This window comes from Phyllobates terribilis, unplaced genomic scaffold, assembly GCF_046119375.1.
Source record: "Phyllobates terribilis strain yellow unplaced genomic scaffold, ASM4611937v1 Scaffold_1__5_contigs__length_1240528914, whole genome shotgun sequence".
Lineage (NCBI taxonomy): Eukaryota > Metazoa > Chordata > Amphibia > Anura > Dendrobatidae > Phyllobates > Phyllobates terribilis.
Window position 1 is genome coordinate 1,237,921,949 of NW_027362761.1, and position 20,276 is coordinate 1,237,942,224.

At 46.7% G+C, this 20,276-nt stretch overlaps 1 protein-coding gene across 1 annotated transcript in view; it reads left to right on the forward strand.

The window, feature by feature from the left end:
- The window catches only part of LOC141168572 (uncharacterized), a 91,542-nt gene that overhangs the window by 14,909 nt on the left and 56,357 nt on the right, over positions 1-20,276 (forward strand). The window lies entirely within an intron of this gene.

The following is a 20,276-nucleotide window of genomic DNA, read 5'->3' on the forward strand; positions in this document are numbered from 1 at the left end:
TCTGCCAGACCTACAATACCATTGTAATTATGTTTCCCCATTCCGACCAAAAGTCCATTGGGTAAATGATTGCAGCAAAATGAGATCATAAACAGTTACTCAGTGATCTCAGCCTCGGTGACCACAGTAATCCCACATCTGACATATAAGTAGAAGAAGTATCATATATATAAGACTATATAAAGCAAGCAGTCCTCACCTACAGCGGCACAAGCAATAAATACACATATAGGCAGGAACGTGGGGTGCACCATCTTGGAAGCAGTCTGTGGGAAATGATGATCTGTGATTTTCTGTTTCAGTATGAATTGGAAATCCCTTATTAAATAATGTCTGTGTCAGTGATTTCAAGTAATTTATGAGTCATTTCCCATAAATGATCACAGAATGCGAGACCATGCCCCATTGGCACACCTTCCTTACTGATTGTTTTTACTTTCTATTTTATTATATTTTGAGACCCCCATTTAGGACCCAGACACATTTTATAAATCTGATATTTGCCAACTGAAGATAACACTTGTAAAATGACACATTTGTGTATCTAAGTAATTCTGACAATGATGTAATGATACAAAAGCACAAAAAATTACCTTTTCTTTCTTTTTTCACTTTCCCCTACAAAATATGTGAATGTTCTACAAAGTGCGATGACCGATCATATTAATATAGGATGAAACTGTGGCATAGGCAGGGTGGGCTCTGCGCAGCATGCAGAGGGTCACGTCACATGTGTTTTTCTTTTAATCTTTTAAAAACATAACTTATCTGAAACTCTGCAATGATAGTTATAAAAAACCTCCATACTTCACGTAATGCACACTAATATAATTATCTATTATCATATTGTGCTGTGGACTATAATACAGGATACAGTATATGGGAGAAAGACAAAGAATGTAAAGAGAAACAAGGAGAAGAAAGTCCTGACCAGGGTGAAATTATAACCTAAGACACTCTAAATACAGTATGTCATAATACTATAAACTATTTGTATAATATTTGGATGATTAGAGTCACGGGGTAGTAATAGACCCCATGGCAGTTCCCTGACATATAACCTTATCCTAATCTGACAAAAAATGTTTACATAAATAAATATTTTACACGTAAAGCGAGTCACTTGTAGTGTAGCGAGGGTTCATATAGCATACTTGTATTCAATGGTCCCACCCATGTTCAGTAGATATGTCACACTGTCATGTACAGTCCTATGTTTTGTGTGTATATCGTTATCCTTTGGATCAATGCATGATGAGCATTGATATGTGTTATCACATCATTTAATTAAATGTCATGTCACAGTAATTAAGAAACAAACACTGAAACTACCATTCTTCCCCTGTGACCACGGTTTTCCCCATAGCACCTAACACTTATGACAGTGTCCCACATGTGACGATGGCGAGAAGTAGAGGCTTTGTCCAGTGAGCTCACACTCAGAATACACAGTAATACTGCACCTGATACATATGTCTTATACATACGGCACGTGGTTCTCACCTGCAGCTGCCCAAGTAATGACCAGTAGTAAATGTGGGAACATGGGGGGCTTCATGTCTGCAGCAATCATTATCAGCATGTGCTTCAATGAGGAGCCAGCAGCTAATGATGAACGCCAGTGAATCACAGAAGTCATGTGTTTTCCTAAAAGATAGCTGCACCGAGCCGCTGCACGCTGGGAATTCCCGCAGAACATCTTCCCAGTGACCAGGCGATGAACATCACACCACCCTCTCTGCACGCTCCCCTCATCCTCCGCAGGAATCCACCTGTTTGAGCTTAAAGGAGCTTCAATAGGGAGAATGCAAAAATACCGCATTTTGGAGATTTCTCCGGCTTCTGATGGGAAGTATTAGCGTGCTGGAGCGAGTCCTGCCTGGACTCATACATGTGCGCACCCATCAGCCACCACCAGGACACCGCCTGAGCCTGGCCGCATGCACGCACACGTGTGCTCCAACACTGCTCACTTTAGGAAGCAAGAGGTGTCGAGTCTGAAGCGGGGACGATCCCCAACATACAAAATGAGGGGGTGTAAAGGTGCAGCAAACTGCTGGCCACACCAAGGGTCCACCGAAGACACCGAATTTACATTCAAATTAAGTGTTTTCTCAGGCGCCGTACCACTAACAGGGTCAGTGCTGCTATGTTCATTATGGGGGACAAGTCCCCAATGTCACCGTATAGCTCGTGTAAAAGAAATCCGTCCCCATTCCTTTCTGAGGACCGTGACTCCCTCATACAGGACAGAATTATTGCTGGTGCACAAACCACAAGGGGCGCTCACTGCCCACAGATATAACAGATATAACATATAACATGGGTATTAATATCAGCTCCATTTATCTATATACAGGGAGCTCCCCCTAGTGATGGCTGCAGACAGGATCTTATCTTGTATCTCTGTATACAGGGAGCTCCCCCTAGTGGTAACTGCAGACAGGATCTTATCATATATCTCTGTATACAGGGAGCTCCCCCTAGTGGTGGCTGCAGACAGGATCTTATCATGTATATCTGTATACAGGGAGCTCCCCCTAGTGGTGGCTTCAGAGAGAATCTTATCATGTATCTCTGTATACAGGGAGCTCCCCCTAGTGGTGGCTGCAGACAGAATCTTATCATGTATCTCTGTGTACAGGGAGCTCCCCCTAGTGGTGGCTGCAGACAGGATCTTATCATGTATCTCTATATACAGGGAGCTCCCCCTAGTGGTAGCTGCAGACAGGATCTTATCATGTATCTCTATATACAGGGAGCTCCCCCTAGTGGTGGCTGCAGACAGGATCTTATCATGTATCTCTATATACAGGGAGCTCCCCCTAGTGGTAGCTGCAGACAGGATCTTATCATGTATCTCTGTATACAGGGAGCTCCCCCTAGTGGTGGCTGCAGACAGGATCTTATCATGTATCTCTATATACAGGGAGCTCCCCCTAGTGGTGGCTGCAGACAGGATCTTATCATGTATCTCTATATACAGGGAGCTCCCCCTAGTGGTAGCTGCAGACAGGATCTTATCATGTATCTCTGTATACAGGAAACTCCCCCTAGTGGTGGCTGCAGACAGAATCTTATCATGTATCTCTCTGTATACAGGGAGCTCCCCCTAGTGGTGGCTGCAGACAGGATCTTATCATGTATCTCTATATACAGGGAGCTCCCCCTAGTGGTAGCTGCAGACAGGATCTTATCATGTATCTCTGTATACAGGAAACTCCCCCTAGTGGTGGCTGCAGACAGAATCTTATCATGTATCTCTGTATACAGGGAGCGCCCCCTAGTGGTGGCTGCAGACAGGATCTTATCATGTATCTCTGTATACAGGGAGCTCCCCCTAGTGGTGACTGCAGACAGAATCTTATCATGTATCTCTGTATACAGGGAGCTCCCCCTAGTGGTGACTGCAGACAGAATCTTATCATGTATCTCTGTATACAGGAAACTCCCCCTAGTGGTGGCTGCAGACAGAATCTTATCATGTATCTCTCTGTATACAGGGAGCTCCCCCTAGTAGTGGCTGCAGACAGAATTTTATCATGTATCTCTGTATACAGGGAGCGCCCCCTAGTGGTGGCTGCAGACAGGATCTTATCATGTATCTCTGTATACAGGGAGCTCCCCCTAGTGGTGACTGCAGACAGAATCTTATCATGTATCTCTGTATACAGGGAGCTCCCCCTAGTGGTGACTGCAGACAGAATCTTATCATGTATCTCTGTATACAGGGAGCTCCCCCTATTGGTGGTTGCAGACAGAATCTTATCATGTATCCATGTATACAGGGAGCTCCCCCTAGTGGTGGCTGCAGACAGAATCTTATCATGTATCTCTGTATACAGGGAGCTCCACCTAGTGGTGACTACAGACAGGATCTTATCATGTTTCTCTATATACAGGGAGCTCCCCCTAGTGGTGACTGCAGACAGAATCTTATCATGTATCTCTGTATACAGGGAGCTCCCCCTAGTGGTGACTGCAGACAGAATCTTATCATGTATCTCTGTATACAGGGAGCTCCCCCTAGTGGTGACTGCAGACAGAATCTTATCATGTATCTCTGTATACAGGGAGCTCCCCCTAGTGGTGGCTGCAGACAGAATCTTATCATGTATCTCTGTATACAGGGAGCTTCCCCTAGTGGTGACTGCAGAGAGAATCTTATCATGTATCTCTGTATACAGGGAGCTCCCCCTAGTGGTGACTGCAGAGAGAATCTTATCTTGTATCTCTGTATACAGGGAGCTCCCCCTAGTGGTGGCTGCAGACAGAATCTTATCTTGTATCTCTGTATACAGGGAGCTTCCCCTAGTGGTGACTGCAGAGAGAATTTTCCACCATAAATCTTCCACAGCTGTCCTCATGGTAAATTCCACAATTATCTTATTAACTGGCTGTTATATCAACTGACATTAGAATGTTTCTTGCATATGCCCCTGATGAAGCCACCGTGAGTGGCGACACGCGTTGGGCTCCGCGGCGCCAGCTGTTCTTATTATATTTTTTTCAGCACAGGCTCTCACTTTCTGGTATCATCCCCTTATTTAGTGCTTTAGGTTCCGCTGTGGTCATTAGCTTATGTTAGCTGTAGGGACCTATTTGGTTATCCATTAGGATCGTACTTTTATCCTTGTGGGGGCACCATTCAGTGTGGGGAAACAGGTACTGCTTTTTGCCATACTCTGCCTTTTCAGCCTTTTATGTGCTTCACTTGCCTTTACACATTTACCCTGTTATTTAACTAGTGCATTGCAGGGTCTCGGCATCATTGACCATCACAGATATTGCACTGAGCCTGTGCGCTCTGTATTTCTTCATTCATTGAATTATCATATATAGTATTTGTTGTATCATTATATACGTGATTCTATTATAATGTATCAGCTGGCTCCTTAGACAGTGGTGTTTTTCCACTATTTTATGGTGTTTTATATGTTTGTTAGTTTGTTACTACATGTATATGTGTCAGGAAACATTTGTATTTAATAAATTGACATATTTTCATAGATTGATATTGCTATTGATCACTATCTATTTATTTATTTCTTGATCATTTTGGTGATCACTATTAGTTGGCATCTCCTCTTTCCCAAAAATAATTTTTCACCTGCAGAGAGAATCTTATCATATATCTCTGTATACAGGGAGCTCCCCCTAGTGGTAACTGCAAACAGGATCTTATCATGTATCTCTGTATACAGGGAGCTCCCCCTAGTGGTGGCTGCAGACAGAATCTTATCATATATCTCTGTATACAGGGAGCTCCCCCTAGTGGTGGCTGCAGACAGAATCTTATCATGTATCTCTGTATACAGGGAGCTCCCCCTAGTGGTGGCTGCAGACAGAATCTTATCATGTATCTCTGTATACAGGGAGCTCCCCCTAGTGGTGGCTGCAGACAGAATCTTATCATGTATCTCTGTATACAGGGAGCTCCCCCTAGTGGTAACTGCAAACAGGATCTTATCATGTATCTCTGTATACAGGGAGCTCCCCCTAGTGGTGGCTGCAGACAGAATCTTATCATATATCTCTGTATACAGGGAGCTCCCCTAGTGGTGGCTGCAGGCAGAATCTTATCATGTATCTCTTTATATTGGGAGCTCCCCCTAGTGGTGGCTGCAGACAGAATCGTATCATATATCTCTGTATACAGGGAGCTACACCTAGTGGTGGCTGCAGACAGAATCGTATCATATATCTCTGTATACAGGGAGCTCCCCCTAGTGGTGGATACAAACAGCATCTTATCATGTATCTCTGTATACAGGGAGCTCCCCCTAGTGGTGGCTGCAGACAGGATCTTATCATGTATCACTGTATACAGGGAGCTCCCCCTAGTGGTGACTGCAGACAGAATCTTATCATGTATCTCTGTATACAGGGAGCTCCCCCTAGTGGTGGCTGCAGACAGAATCTTATCATGTATCTCTGTATACAGGGAGCTCCCCCTATTGGTGGCTGCAGACAGAATCGTATCATGTTTCTCTGTATACAGGGAGCTCCCCCTAGTGGTGGCTGCAGACAGGATCTTATCATGTATCTCTGTATACAGGGAGCTCCCCCTAGTGGTGGCTGCAGACAGGATCTTATCATGTATCTCTGTATACAGGGAGCTCCCCCTAGTGGTGGCTGTAGACAGAATCTTATCATGTATCTCTGTATACAGGGAGCTCCCCCTAGTGGTGGCTGCAGACAGGATCTTATCATGTATCTCTATATACAGGAAGCTCCCCCTAGTGGTGACTGCAGACAGAATCTTATCATGTATCTCTTTATATACGAAGCTCCACCTAGTGGTGGCTGCAGACGGAATCTTATCATGTATCTCTTTATATACGAAGCTCCCCCTAGTGGTGACTGCAGACAGAATCTTATCATGTATCTCTTTATATACGAAGCTCCCCCTAGTGGTGGCTGCAGACAGAATCGTATCATGTATCCCTGTAAACAGGGAGCTCCCCCTAGTGATGGCTGCAGACAGAATCTTATCATGTATCTCTGTATACATGGAGCTTCCCCTAGTGGTGGCTGCAGACAGAATCTTATCATATATCTCTGTATACAGGGAGCTCCCCCTAGTGGTGACTGCAGACAGGATCTTATCATGTATCTCTGTATACAGGGAGCTCCCCATAGTGGTGGCTGCAGACAGAATCTTATCATATATCTCTGTATACAGGGAGCTCCCCTAGTGGTGGCTGCAGGCAGAATCTTATCATGTATCTCTTTATATACGAAGCTCCACCTAGTGGTGGCTGCAGACGGAATCTTATCATGTATCTCTTTATATTGGAGCTCCCCCTAGTGGTGGCTGCAGACAGAATCGTATCATGTATCTCTGTATACAGGGAGCTTCCCCTAGTGGTGGCTGCAGACAGGATCTTATCATGTATCTCTCTATACAGGGAGCTCCCCCTAGTAGTGGCTGCAGACAGAATCTTATCATATATCTCTGTATACAGGGAGCTCCACCTAGTGGTGGCTGCAGACAGAATCGTATCATGTATCTCTGTATACAGGGAGCTTCCCCTAGTGGTGGCTGCAGACAGAATCTTATCATATATCTCTGTATACAGGGAGCTCCCCCTAGTGGTGGATACAAACAGCATCTTATCATGTATCTCTGTATACAGGGAGCTCCCCCTAGTGATAGCTGCAGACAGAATCTTATCATGTATCTCTGTATATAGGGAGCTCCCCCTAGTGGTGACTGCAGACAGAATCTTATCATGTATCTCTGTATACAGGGAGCTCCCCTAGTGGTGACTGCAGACAGAATCTTATCATGTATCTCTTTATACAGGGAGCTCCCCCTAGTGGTGGCTGCAGACAGAATCGTATCATGTTTCTCTATATACAGGGAGCTCCCCTAGTGGTGGCTACAGACAGGATCTTATCATGTATCTCTGTATACAGGGAGCTCCCCCTAGTGATAGCTGCAGACAGAATCTTATCATGTATCTCTGTATACAGGGAGCTTCCCCTAGTGGTGGCTACAGACAGGATCTTATCATGTATCTCTGTATACAGGGAGCTCCCCCTAGTGATAGCTGCAGACAGAATCTTATGATGTATCTCTGTATACAGGGAGCTTCCCCTAGTGGTGACTGCAGACAGAATCTTATCATGTATCTCTATATACAGGGAGCTCCCCTAGTGGTGGCTACAGACAGGATCTTATCATGTATCTCTGTAAACAGGGAGCGCCCCCTAGTGGTGGCTGCAGACAGGATCTTATCATGTGTCTCTGTATACATGGAGCTCCCCCTAGTGGTGTCTGCAGACAGGATCTTATCATGTATCTCTGTATACATGGAGCTCCCCTAGTGGTTGCTACATACAGGATCTTATCATGTATCTCTGTATACAGGGAGCTCCCCCTAGTGGTGGCTGCAGACAGGATCTTATCATGTATCTCTGTATACATGGAGCTCCCCCTAGTGGTGTCTGCAGACAGGATCTTATCATGTATCTCTGTATACATGGAGCTCCCCCTAGTGGTGGCTGCAGACAGGATCTTATCATGTATCTCTGTATACAGGGAGCTCCCCCTAGTGGTGGCTGCAGACAGGATCTTATCATGTATCACTGTATACAGGGAGCTCCCCCTAGTGGTGGCTGCAGACAGGATCTTATCATGTATCTCTGTATACAGGGAGCTCCCCTAGTGGTGGCTGCAGACAGAATCTTATCATATATCTCTGTATACAGGGAGCTCCCCTAGTGGTGGCTGCAGGCGGAATCTTATCATGTATCTCTTTATATACGAAGCTCCACCTAGTGGTGGCTGCAGACGGAATCTTATCATGTATCTCTTTATATTGGAGCTCCCCCTAGTGGTGGCTGCAGACAGAATCGTATCATGTATCTCTGTATACAGGGAGCTCCCCCTAGTGGTGGCTGCAGACAGAATCTTATCATATATCTCTGTATACAGGGAGCTCCCCTAGTGGTGGCTGCAGGCAGAATCTTATCATGTATCTCTTTATATACGAAGCTCCACCTAGTGGTGGCTGCAGACGGAATCTTATCATGTATCTCTTTATATTGGAGCTCCCCCTAGTGGTGGCTGCAGACAGAATCGTATCATGTATCTCTGTATACAGGGAGCTTCCCCTAGTGGTGGCTGCAGACAGAATCTTATCATATATCTCTGTATACAGGGAGCTCCCCCTAGTGGTGACTGCAGACAGGATCTTATCATGTATCTCTGTATACAGGGAGCTCCCCCTAGTGGTGCTGCAGACAGAATCTTATCATATATCTCTGTATACAGGGAGCTCCCCTAGTGGTGGCTGCAGGCAGAATCTTATCATGTATCTCTTTATATACGAAGCTCCACCTAGTGGTGGCTGCAGACGGAATCTTATCATGTATCTCTTTATATTGGAGCTCCCCCTAGTGGTGGCTGCAGACAGAATCGTATCATGTATCTCTGTATACAGGGAGCTTCCCCTAGTGGTGGCTGCAGACAGGATCTTATCATGTATCTCTCTATACAGGGAGCTCCCCCTAGTGGTGACTGCAGACAGAATCGTATCATGTTTCTCTGTATACAGGGAGCTCCCCCTAGTAGTGGCTGCAGACAGAATCTTATCATATATCTCTGTATACAGGGAGCTCCACCTAGTGGTGGCTGCAGACAGAATCGTATCAAGTATCTCTGTATACAGGGAGCTTCCCCTAGTGGTGGCTGCAGACAGAATCTTATCATATATCTCTGTATACAGGGAGCTCCCCCTAGTGGTGGATACAAACAGCATCTTATCATGTATCTCTGTATACAGGGAGCTCCCCCTAGTGATAGCTGCAGACAGAATCTTATCATGTATCTCTGTATATAGGGAGCTCCCCCTAGTGGTGACTGCAGACAGAATCTTATCATGTATCTCTTTATACAGGGAGCTCCCCCTAGTGGTGGCTGCAGACAGAATCGTATCATGTTTCTCTATATACAGGGAGCTCCCCTAGTGGTGGCTACAGACAGGATCTTATCATGTATCTCTGTATACAGGGAGCTCCCCCTAGTGGTGGCTGGAGACAGGATCTTATCATGTATCTCTGTATACAGGGAGCTCCCCCTAGTGGTGGCTGCAGACAGGATCTTATCATGTATCTCTGTATACATGGAGCTCCCATAGTGGTGGCTGCAGACAGAATCTTATCATGTATCTCTTTATACAGGGAGCTCCCCCTAGTGGTGGCTGCAGACAGGATCTTATCATGTATCTCTGTATACAGGGAGCTCCCCCTAGTGGTGGCTGCAGACAGGATCTTATCATGTATCTCTGTATACAGGGAGCTCCCCCTAGTGGTGGCTGTAGACAGAATCTTATCATGTATCTCTGTATACAGGGAGCTCCCCCTAGTGGTGGCTGTAGACAGAATCTTATCATGTATCTCTGTATACAGGGAGCTCCCCCTAGTGGTGACTGCAGACAGAATCTTATCCTGTATCTCTATATACAGGGAGCTTCCCCTAGTGGTGACTGCAGACAGGATCTTATCATGTATCACTGTACACTGGGAGCTCCCCCTATTGGTGGCTGCAGACAGAATCATATCATGTTTCTCTGTATACAGGGAGCTCCCCCTAGTGGTGGTTGCAGACAGGATCTTATCATGTATCTCTGTATACAGGGAGCTCCCCCTAGTGGTGGCTGCAGACAGGATCTTATCCTGTATCTCTATATACAGGGAGCTTCCCCTAGTGGTAACTGCAGACAGGATCTTATCATGTTTCAATGTACACAGGGAGCTCCCCCTATTGGTGGTTGCAGACAGAATCATATCATGTTTCTCTGTATACAGGGAGCTCCCCCTAGTGATAGCTTCAGACAGAATCTTATCATGTATCTCTGTATACAGGGAGCTCCCCCTAGTGGTGGCTGCAGACAAAATCTTATCATATATCTCTGTATACAGGGAGCTCCCCCTAGTGGTGGCTGCAGACAGGATCTTATCATGTATCTCTGTATACAGGGAGCTCCCCCTAGTGGTGGCTGCAGACAGGATCTTATCATGTATCTCTGTATACAGGGAGCTCCCCCTAGTGGTGGCTGCAGACAGAATCTTATCATATATCTCTGTATACAGGGAGCTCCCCCTAGTGGTGGCTGCAGACAGGATCTTATCATGTATCTCTGTATACAGGGAGCTCCCCCTAGTGGTGGCTGCAGACAGGATCTTATCATGTATCTCTGTATACAGGGAGCTCCCCCTAGTGGTGGCTGCAGACAGGATCTTATCATGTATCTCTGTATACAGGGAGCTCCCCATAGTGGTGGCTGTAGACAGAATCTTATCATGTATCTCTGTATACAGGGAGCTCCCCCTAGTGGTGGCTGTAGACAGAATCTTATCATGTATCTCTGTATACAGGGAGCTCCCCCTAGTGGTGACTGCAGACAGAATCTTATCCTGTATCTCTATATACAGGGAGCTTCCCCTAGTGGTGACTGCAGACAGGATCTTATCATGTATCACTGTACACAGGGAGCTCCCCCTATTGGTGGCTGCAGACAGAATCATATCATGTTTCTCTGTATACAGGGAGCTCCCCCTAGTGGTGGCTGCAGACAGGATCTTATCATGTATCTCTGTATACAGGGAGCTCCCCCTAGTGGTGGCTGCAGACAGGATCTTATCATGTATCTCTGTATACAGGGAGCTCCCCCTAGTGGTGGCTGTAGACAGAATCTTATCATGTATCTCTGTATACAGGGAGCTCCCCCTAGTGGTGGCTGTAGACAGAATCTTATCATGTATCTCTGTATACAGGGAGCTCCCCCTAGTGGTGACTGCAGACAGAATCTTATCATGTATCTCTGTATACAGGGAGCTTCCCCTAGTGGTAACTGCAGACAGGATCTTATCATGTATCACTGTACACAGGGAGCGCCCCCTATTGGTGGTTGCAGACAGAATCGTATCATGTTTCTCTGTATACAGGGAGCTCCCCCTAGTGATAGCTTCAGACAGAATCTTATCATGTATCTCTGTATATAGGGAGCTCCCCCTAGTGGTGGCTGCAGACAAAATCTTATCATATATCTCTGTATACAGGGAGCTCCCCCTAGTGGTGGCTGCAGACAGGATCTTATCATGTATCTCTGTATACAGGGAGCTCCCCCTAGTGGTGGCTGCAGACAGGATCTTATCATGTATCTCTGTATACAGGGAACTCCCCCTAGTGGTGGCTGCAGACAGAATCTTATCATATATCTCTGTATACAGGGAGCTCCCCCTAGTGGTGGCTGCAGACAGGATCTTATCATGTATCTCTGTATACAGGGAGCTCCCCTAGTGGTGGCTGCAGACAGGATCTTATCATGTATCTCTGTATACAGGGAGCTCCCCCTAGTGGTGGCTGCAGACAGAATCTTATCATATATCTCTGTATACAGGGAGCTCCCCTAGTGGTGGCTGCAGGCAGAATCTTATCATGTATCTCTTTATATACGAAGCTCCACCTAGTGGTGGCTGCAGACGGAATCTTATCATGTATCTCTTTATATTGGGAGCTCCCCCTAGTGGTGGCTGCAGACAGAATCGTATCATGTGTCTCTGTATACAGGGAGCTTCCCCTAGTGGTGGCTGCAGACAGAATCTTATCATATATCTCTGTATACAGGGAGCTCCCCCTAGTGGTGGATACAAACAGCATCTTATCATGTATCTCTGTATACAGGGAGCTCCCCCTAGTGATAGCTGCAGACAGAATCTTATCATGTATCTCTGTATATAGGGAGCTCCCCCTAGTGGTGACTGCAGACAGAATCTTATCATGTATCTCTGTATACAGGGAGCTTCCCCTAGTGGTGACTGCAGAGAGAATCTTATCATATATCTCTTTATACAGGGAGCACCCCCTAGTGGTGGCTGCAGACAGAATCGTATCATGGTTCTCTATATACAGGGAGCTCCCCTAGTGGTGGCTACAGACAGGATCTTATCATGTATCTCTGTATACAGGGAGCTCCCCCTAGTGGAGGCTGCAGACAGGATCTTATCATGTATCTCTGTATACAGGGAGCTCCCCCTAGTCGTGGCTGCAGAGAGGATCTTATCATGTATCTCTGTATACAGGGAGCTCCCCCTAGTGGTGGCTGTAGACAGAATCTTATCATGTATCTCTGTTTACAGGGAGCTCCCCCTAGTGGTGGCTGTAGACAGAATCTTATCATGTATCTCTGTATACAGGGAGCTCCCCCTAGTGGTGACTGCAGACAGAATCTTATCCTATATCTCTATATACAGGGAGCTTCCCCTAGTGGTAACTGCAGACAGGATCTTATCATGTATCACTGTACACAGAGAGCTCCCCCTATTGGTGGCTGCAGACAGAATCGTATCATGTTTCTCTGTATACAGGGAGATCCCCCTAGTGGTGGCTGCAGACAGGATCTTATCATGTATCTCTGTATACAGGGAGCTCCCCCTAGTGGTGGCTGCAGACAGGATCTTATCATGTATCTCTGTATACAGGGAGCTCCCCCTAGTGGTGGCTGTAGACAGAATCTTATCATGTATCTCTGTATACAGGGAGCTCCCCCTAGTGGTGGCTGTAGACAGAATCTTATCATGTATCTCTGTATACAGGGAGCTCCCCCTAGTGGTGACTGCAGACAGAATCTTATCCTGTATCTCTATATACAGGGAGCTTCCCCTAGTGGTAACTGCAGACAGGATCTTATCATGTATCACTGTACACAGGGAGCTCCCCCTATTGGTGGTTGCAGACAGAATCGTATCATGTTTCTCTGTATACAGGGAGCTCCCCCTAGTGATAGCTTCAGACAGAATCTTATCATGTATCTCTGTATACAGGGAGCTCCCCCTAGTGGTGGCTGCAGACAAAATCTTATCATATATCTCTGTATACAGGGAGCTCCCCCTAGTGGTGGCTGCAGACAGGATCTTATCATGTATCTCTGTATACAGGGAGCTCCCCTAGTGGTGGCTGCAGACAGGATCTTATCATGTATATCTGTATACAGGGAGCTCCCCCTAGTGGTGGCTGCAGAAAGAATCTTATCATATATCTCTGTATACAGGGAGCTCCCCCTAGTGGTGGCTGCAGACAGGATCTTATCATGTATCTCTGTATACAGGGAGCTCCCCTAGTGGTGGCTGCAGACAGGATCTTATCATGTATCTCTGTATACAGGGAGCTCCTCCTAGTGGTGGCTGCAGACAGAATCTTATCATATATCTCTGTATACAGGGAGCTCCCCTAGTGGTGGCTGCAGGCAGAATCTTATCATGTATCTCTTTATATACGAAGCTCCACCTAGTGGTGGCTGCAGACGTAATCTTATCATGTATCTCTGTATACAGGGAGCTCCCCCTAGTGGTGGCTGTAGACAAAATCTTATCATGTATCTCTGTATACAGGGAGCTCCCCCTAGTGGTGACTGCAGACAGAATCTTATCCTGTATCTCTATATACAGGGAGCTTCCCCTAGTGGTGACTGCAGACAGGATCTTATCATGTATCACTGTACACAGGGAGCTCCCCCTATTGGTGGCTGCAGACAGAATCATATCATGTTTCTCTGTATACAGGGAGCTCCCCCTAGTGGTGGCTGCAGACAGGATCTTATCATGTATCTCTGTATACAGGGAGCTCCCCCTAGTGGTGGCTGCAGACAGGATCTTATCATGTATCTCTGTATACAGGGAACTCCCCCTAGTGGTGGCTGCAGACAGAATCTTATCATATATCTCTGTATACAGGGAGCTCCCCCTAGTGGTGGCTGCAGACAGGATCTTATCATGTATCTCTGTATACAGGGAGCTCCCCTAGTGGTGGCTGCAGACAGGATCTTATCATGTATCTCTGTATACAGGGAGCTCCCCCTAGTGGTGGCTGCAGACAGAATCTTATCATATATCTCTGTATACAGGGAGCTCCCCTAGTGGTGGCTGCAGGCAGAATCTTATCATGTATCTCTTTATATACGAAGCTCCACCTAGTGGTGGCTGCAGACGGAATCTTATCATGTATCTCTTTATATTGGGAGCTCCCCCTAGTGGTGGCTGCAGACAGAATCGTATCATGTGTCTCTGTATACAGGGAGCTTCCCCTAGTGGTGGCTGCAGACAGAATCTTATCATATATCTCTGTATACAGGGAGCTCCCCCTAGTGGTGGATACAAACAGCATCTTATCATGTATCTCTGTATACAGGGAGCTCCCCCTAGTGATAGCTGCAGACAGAATCTTATCATGTATCTCTGTATATAGGGAGCTCCCCCTAGTGGTGACTGCAGACAGAATCTTATCATGTATCTCTGTATACAGGGAGCTTCCCCTAGTGGTGACTGCAGAGAGAATCTTATCATATATCTCTTTATACAGGGAGCACCCCCTAGTGGTGGCTGCAGACAGAATCGTATCATGTTTCTCTATATACAGGGAGCTCCCCTAGTGGTGGCTACAGACAGGATCTTATCATGTATCTCTGTACACAGGGAGCTCCCCCTAGTGGAGGCTGCAGACAGGATCTTATCATGTATCTCTGTATACAGGGAGCTCCCCCTAGTGGTGGCTGCAGAGAGGATCTTATCATGTATCTCTGTATACAGGGAGCTCCCCCTAGTGGTGGCTGTAGACAGAATCTTATCATGTATCTCTGTTTACAGGGAGCTCCCCCTAGTGGTGGCTGTAGACAGAATCTTATCATGTATCTCTGTATACAGGGAGCTCCCCCTAGTGGTGACTGCAGACAGAATCTTTTCCTGTATCTCTATATACAGGGAGCTTCCCCTAGTGGTAACTGCAGACAGGATCTTATCATGTATCACTGTACACAGGGAGCTCCCCCTATTGGTGGCTGCAGACAGAATCGTATCATGTTTCTCTGTATACAGGGAGCTCCCCCTAGTGGTGGCTGCAGACAGGATCTTATCATGTATCTCTGTATACAGGGAGCTCCCCCTAGTGGTGGCTGCAGACAGGATCTTATCATGTATCTCTGTATACAGGGAGCTCCCCCTAGTGGTGGCTGTAGACAGAATCTTATCATGTATCTCTGTATACAGGGAGCTCCCCCTAGTGGTGGCTGTAGACAGAATCTTATCATGTATCTCTGTATACAGGGAGCTCCCCCTAGTGGTGACTGCAGACAGAATCTTATCCTGTATCTCTATATACAGGGAGCTTCCCCTAGTGGTAACTGCAGACAGGATTTTATCATGTATCACTGTACACAGGGAGCTCCCCCTATTGGTGGTTGCAGACAGAATCGTATCATGTTTCTCTGTATACAGGGAGCTCCCCCTAGTGATAGCTTCAGACAGAATCTTATCATGTATCTCTGTATACAGGGAGCTCCCCCTAGTGGTGGCTGCAGACAAAATCTTATCATATATCTCTGTATACAGGGAGCTCCCCCTAGTGGTGGCTGCAGACAGGATCTTATCATGTATCTCTGTATACAGGGAGCTCCCCTAGTGGTGGCTGCAGACAGGATCTTATCATGTATCTCTGTATACAGGGAGCTCCCCCTAGTGGTGGCTGCAGAAAGAATCTTATCATATATCTCTGTATACAGGGAGCTCCCCCTAGTGGTGGCTGCAGACAGGATCTTATCATGTATCTCTGTATACAGGGAGCTCCCCTAGTGGTGGCTGCAGACAGGATCTTATCATGTATCTCTGTATACAGGGAGCTCCTCCTAGTGGTGGCTGCAGACAGAATCTTATCATATATCTCTGTATACAGGGAGCTCCCCTAGTGGTGGCTGCAGGCAGAATCTTATCATGTATCTCTTTATATACGAAGCTCCACCTAGTGGTGGCTGCAGACGGAATCTTATCATGTATCTCTGTATACAGGGAGCTCCCCCTAGTGGTGGCTGTAGACAAAATCTTATCATGTATCTCTGTATACAGGGAGCTCCCCCTAGTGGTGACTGCAGACAGAATCTTATCCTGTATCTCTATATACAGGGAGCTTCCCCTAGTGGTGACTGCAGACAGGATCTTATCATGTATCACTGTACACAGGGAGCTCCCCCTATTGGTGGCTGCAGACAGAATCATATCATGTTTCTCTGTATACAGGGAGCTCCCCCTAGTGGTGGCTGCAGACAGGATCTTATCATGTATCTCTGTATACAGGGAGCTCCCCCTAGTGGTGGCTGCAGACAGGATCTTATCATGTATCTCTGTATACAGGGAGCTCCCCCTAGTGGTGGCTGTAGACAGAATCTTACCATGTATCTCTGTATACAGGGAGCTCCCCCTAGTGGTGGCTGTAGACAGAATCTTATCATGTATCTCTGTATACAGGGAGCTCCCCCTAGTGGTGACTGCAGACAGAATCTTATCCTGTATCTCTATATACAGGGAGCTTCCCCTAGTGGTGACTGCAGACAGGATCTTATCATGTATCACTGTACACAGGGAGCTCCCCCTATTGGTGGCTGCAGACAGAATCATATCATGTTTCTCTGTATACAGGGAGCTCCCCCTAGTGGTGGCTGCAGACAGGATCTTATCATGTATCTCTGTATACAGGGAGCTCCCCCTAGTGGTGGCTGCAGACAGGATCTTATCATGTATCTCTGTATACAGGGAGCTCCCCCTAGTGGTGGCTGTAGACAGAATCTTATCATGTATCTCTGTATACAGGGAGCTCCCCCTAGTGGTGGCTGTAGACAGAATCTTATCATGTATCTCTGTATACAGGGAGCTCCCCCTAGTGGTGACTGCAGACAGAATCTTATCCTGTATCTCTATATACAGGGAGCTTCCCCTAGTGGTAACTGCAGACAGGATCTTATCATGTATCACTGTACACAGGGAGCTCCCCCTATTGGTGGTTGCAGACAGAATCGTATCATGTTTCTCTGTATACAGGGAGCTCCCCCTAGTGATAGCTTCAGACAGAATCTTATCATGTATCTCTGTATACAGGGAGCTCCCCTAGTGGTGGCTGCAGACAGGATCTTATCATGTATCTCTGTAGACAGGGAGCTCCCCCTAGTGGAGGCTGCAGACAGGATCTTATCATGTATCTCTGTATACAGGGAGCTCCCCCTAGTGGTGGCTGCAGACAGGATCTTATCATGTATCTCTGTATACAGGGAGCTCCCCTAGTGGTGGCTGCAGACAGAATCTTATCATATATCTCTGTATACAGGGAGCTCCCCTAGTGGTGGCTGCAGGCGGAATCTTATCATGTATCTCTTTATATACGAAGCTCCACCTAGTGGTGGCTGCAGACGGAATCTTATCATGTATCTCTTTATATTGGAGCTCCCCCTAGTGGTGGCTGCAGACAGAATCGTATCATGTATCTCTGTATACAGGGAGCTCCCCCTAGTGGTGGCTGCAGACAGAATCTTATCATATATCTCTGTATACAGGGAGCTCCCCTAGTGGTGGCTGCAGGCAGAATCTTATCATGTATCTCTTTATATACGAAGCTCCACCTAGTGGTGGCTGCAGACGGAATCTTATCATGTATCTCTTTATATTGGAGCTCCCCCTAGTGGTGGCTGCAGACAGAATCGTATCATGTATCTCTGTATACAGGGAGCTTCCCCTAGTGGTGTCTGCAGACAGAATCTTATCATATATCTCTGTATACAGGGAGCTCCCCCTAGTGGTGACTGCAGACAGGATCTTATCATGTATCTCTGTATACAGGGAGCTCCCCCTAGTGGTGCTGCAGACAGAATCTTATCATATATCTCTGTATACAGGGAGCTCCCCTAGTGGTGGCTGCAGGCAGAATCTTATCATGTATCTCTTTATATACGAAGCTCCACCTAGTGGTGGCTGCAGACGGAATCTTATCATGTATCTCTTTATATTGGAGCTCCCCCTAGTGGTGGCTGCAGACAGAATCGTATCATGTATCTCTGTATACAGGGAGCTTCCCCTAGTGGTGGCTGCAGACAGGATCTTATCATGTATCTCTCTATACAGGGAGCTCCCCCTAGTAGTGGCTGCAGACAGAATCTTATCATATATCTCTGTATACAGGGAGCTCCACCTAGTGGTGGCTGCAGACAGAATCGTATCATGTATCTCTGTATACAGGGAGCTTCCCCTAGTGGTGGCTGCAGACAGAATCTTATCATATATCTCTGTATACAGGGAGCTCCCCCTAGTGGTGGATACAAACAGCATCTTATCATGTATCTCTGTATACAGGGAGCTCCCCCTAGTGATAGCTGCAGACAGAATCTTATCATGTATCTCTGTATATAGGGAGCTCCCCCTAGTGGTGACTGCAGACAGAATCTTATCATGTATCTCTTTATACAGGGAGCTCCCCCTAGTGGTGGCTGCAGACAGAATCGTATCATGTTTCTCTATATACAGGGAGCTCCCCTAGTGGTGGCTACAGACAGGATCTTATCATGTATCTCTGTATACAGGGAGCTCCCCCTAGTGGTGGCTGGAGACAGGATCTTATCATGTATCTCTGTATACAGGGAGCTCCCCCTAGTGGTGGCTGCAGACAGGATCTTATCATGTATCTCTGTATACATGGAGCTCCCATAGTGGTGGCTGCAGACAGAATCTTATCATGTATCTCTTTATACAGGGAGCTCCCCCTAGTGGTGGCTGCAGACACAATCTTATCATGTATCTCTGTATACAGGGAGCTCCCCCTAGTGGTGGCTGCAGACAGGATCTTATCATGTATCTCTGTATACAGGGAGCTCCCCCTAGTGGTGGCTGTAGACAGAATCTTATCATGTATCTCTGTATACAGGGAGCTCCCCCTAGTGGTGGCTGTAGACAGAATCTTATCATGTATCTCTGTATACAGGGAGCTCCCCCTAGTGGTGACTGCAGACAGAATCTTATCCTGTATCTCTATATACAGGGAGCTTCCCCTAGTGGTGACTGCAGACAGGATCTTATCATGTATCACTGTACACTGGGAGCTCCCCCTATTGGTGGCTGCAGACAGAATCATATCATGTTTCTCTGTATACAGGGAGCTCCCCCTAGTGGTGGTTGCAGACAGGATCTTATCATGTATCTCTGTATACAGGGAGCTCCCCCTAGTGGTGGCTGCAGACAGGATCTTATCCTGTATCTCTATATACAGGGAGCTTCCCCTAGTGGTAACTGCAGACAGGATCTTATCATGTTTCACTGTACACAGGGAGCTCCCCCTATTGGTGGTTGCAGACAGAATCATATCATGTTTCTCTGTATACAGGGAGCTCCCCCTAGTGATAGCTTCAGACAGAATCTTATCATGTATCTCTGTATACAGGGAGCTCCCCCTAGTGGTGGCTGCAGACAAAATCTTATCATATATCTCTGTATACAGGGAGCTCCCCCTAGTGGTGGCTGCAGACAGGATCTTATCATGTATCTCTGTATACAGGGAGCTCCCCCTAGTGGTGGCTGCAGACAGGATCTTATCATGTATCTCTGTATACAGGGAGCTCCCCCTAGTGGTGGCTGCAGACAGAATCTTATCATATATCTCTGTATACAGGGAGCTCCACCTAGTGGTGGCTGCAGACAGGATCTTATCATGTATCTCTGTATACAGGGAGCTCCCCCTAGTGGTGGCTGCAGACAGGATCTTATCATGTATCTCTGTATACAGGGAGCTCCCCCTAGTGGTGGCTGCAGACAGGATCTTATCATGTATCTCTGTATACAGGGAGCTCCCCCTAGTGGTGGCTGTAGACAGAATCTTATCATGTATCTCTGTATACAGGGAGCTCCCCCTAGTGGTGGCTGTAGACAGAATCTTATCATGTATCTCTGTATACAGGGAGCTC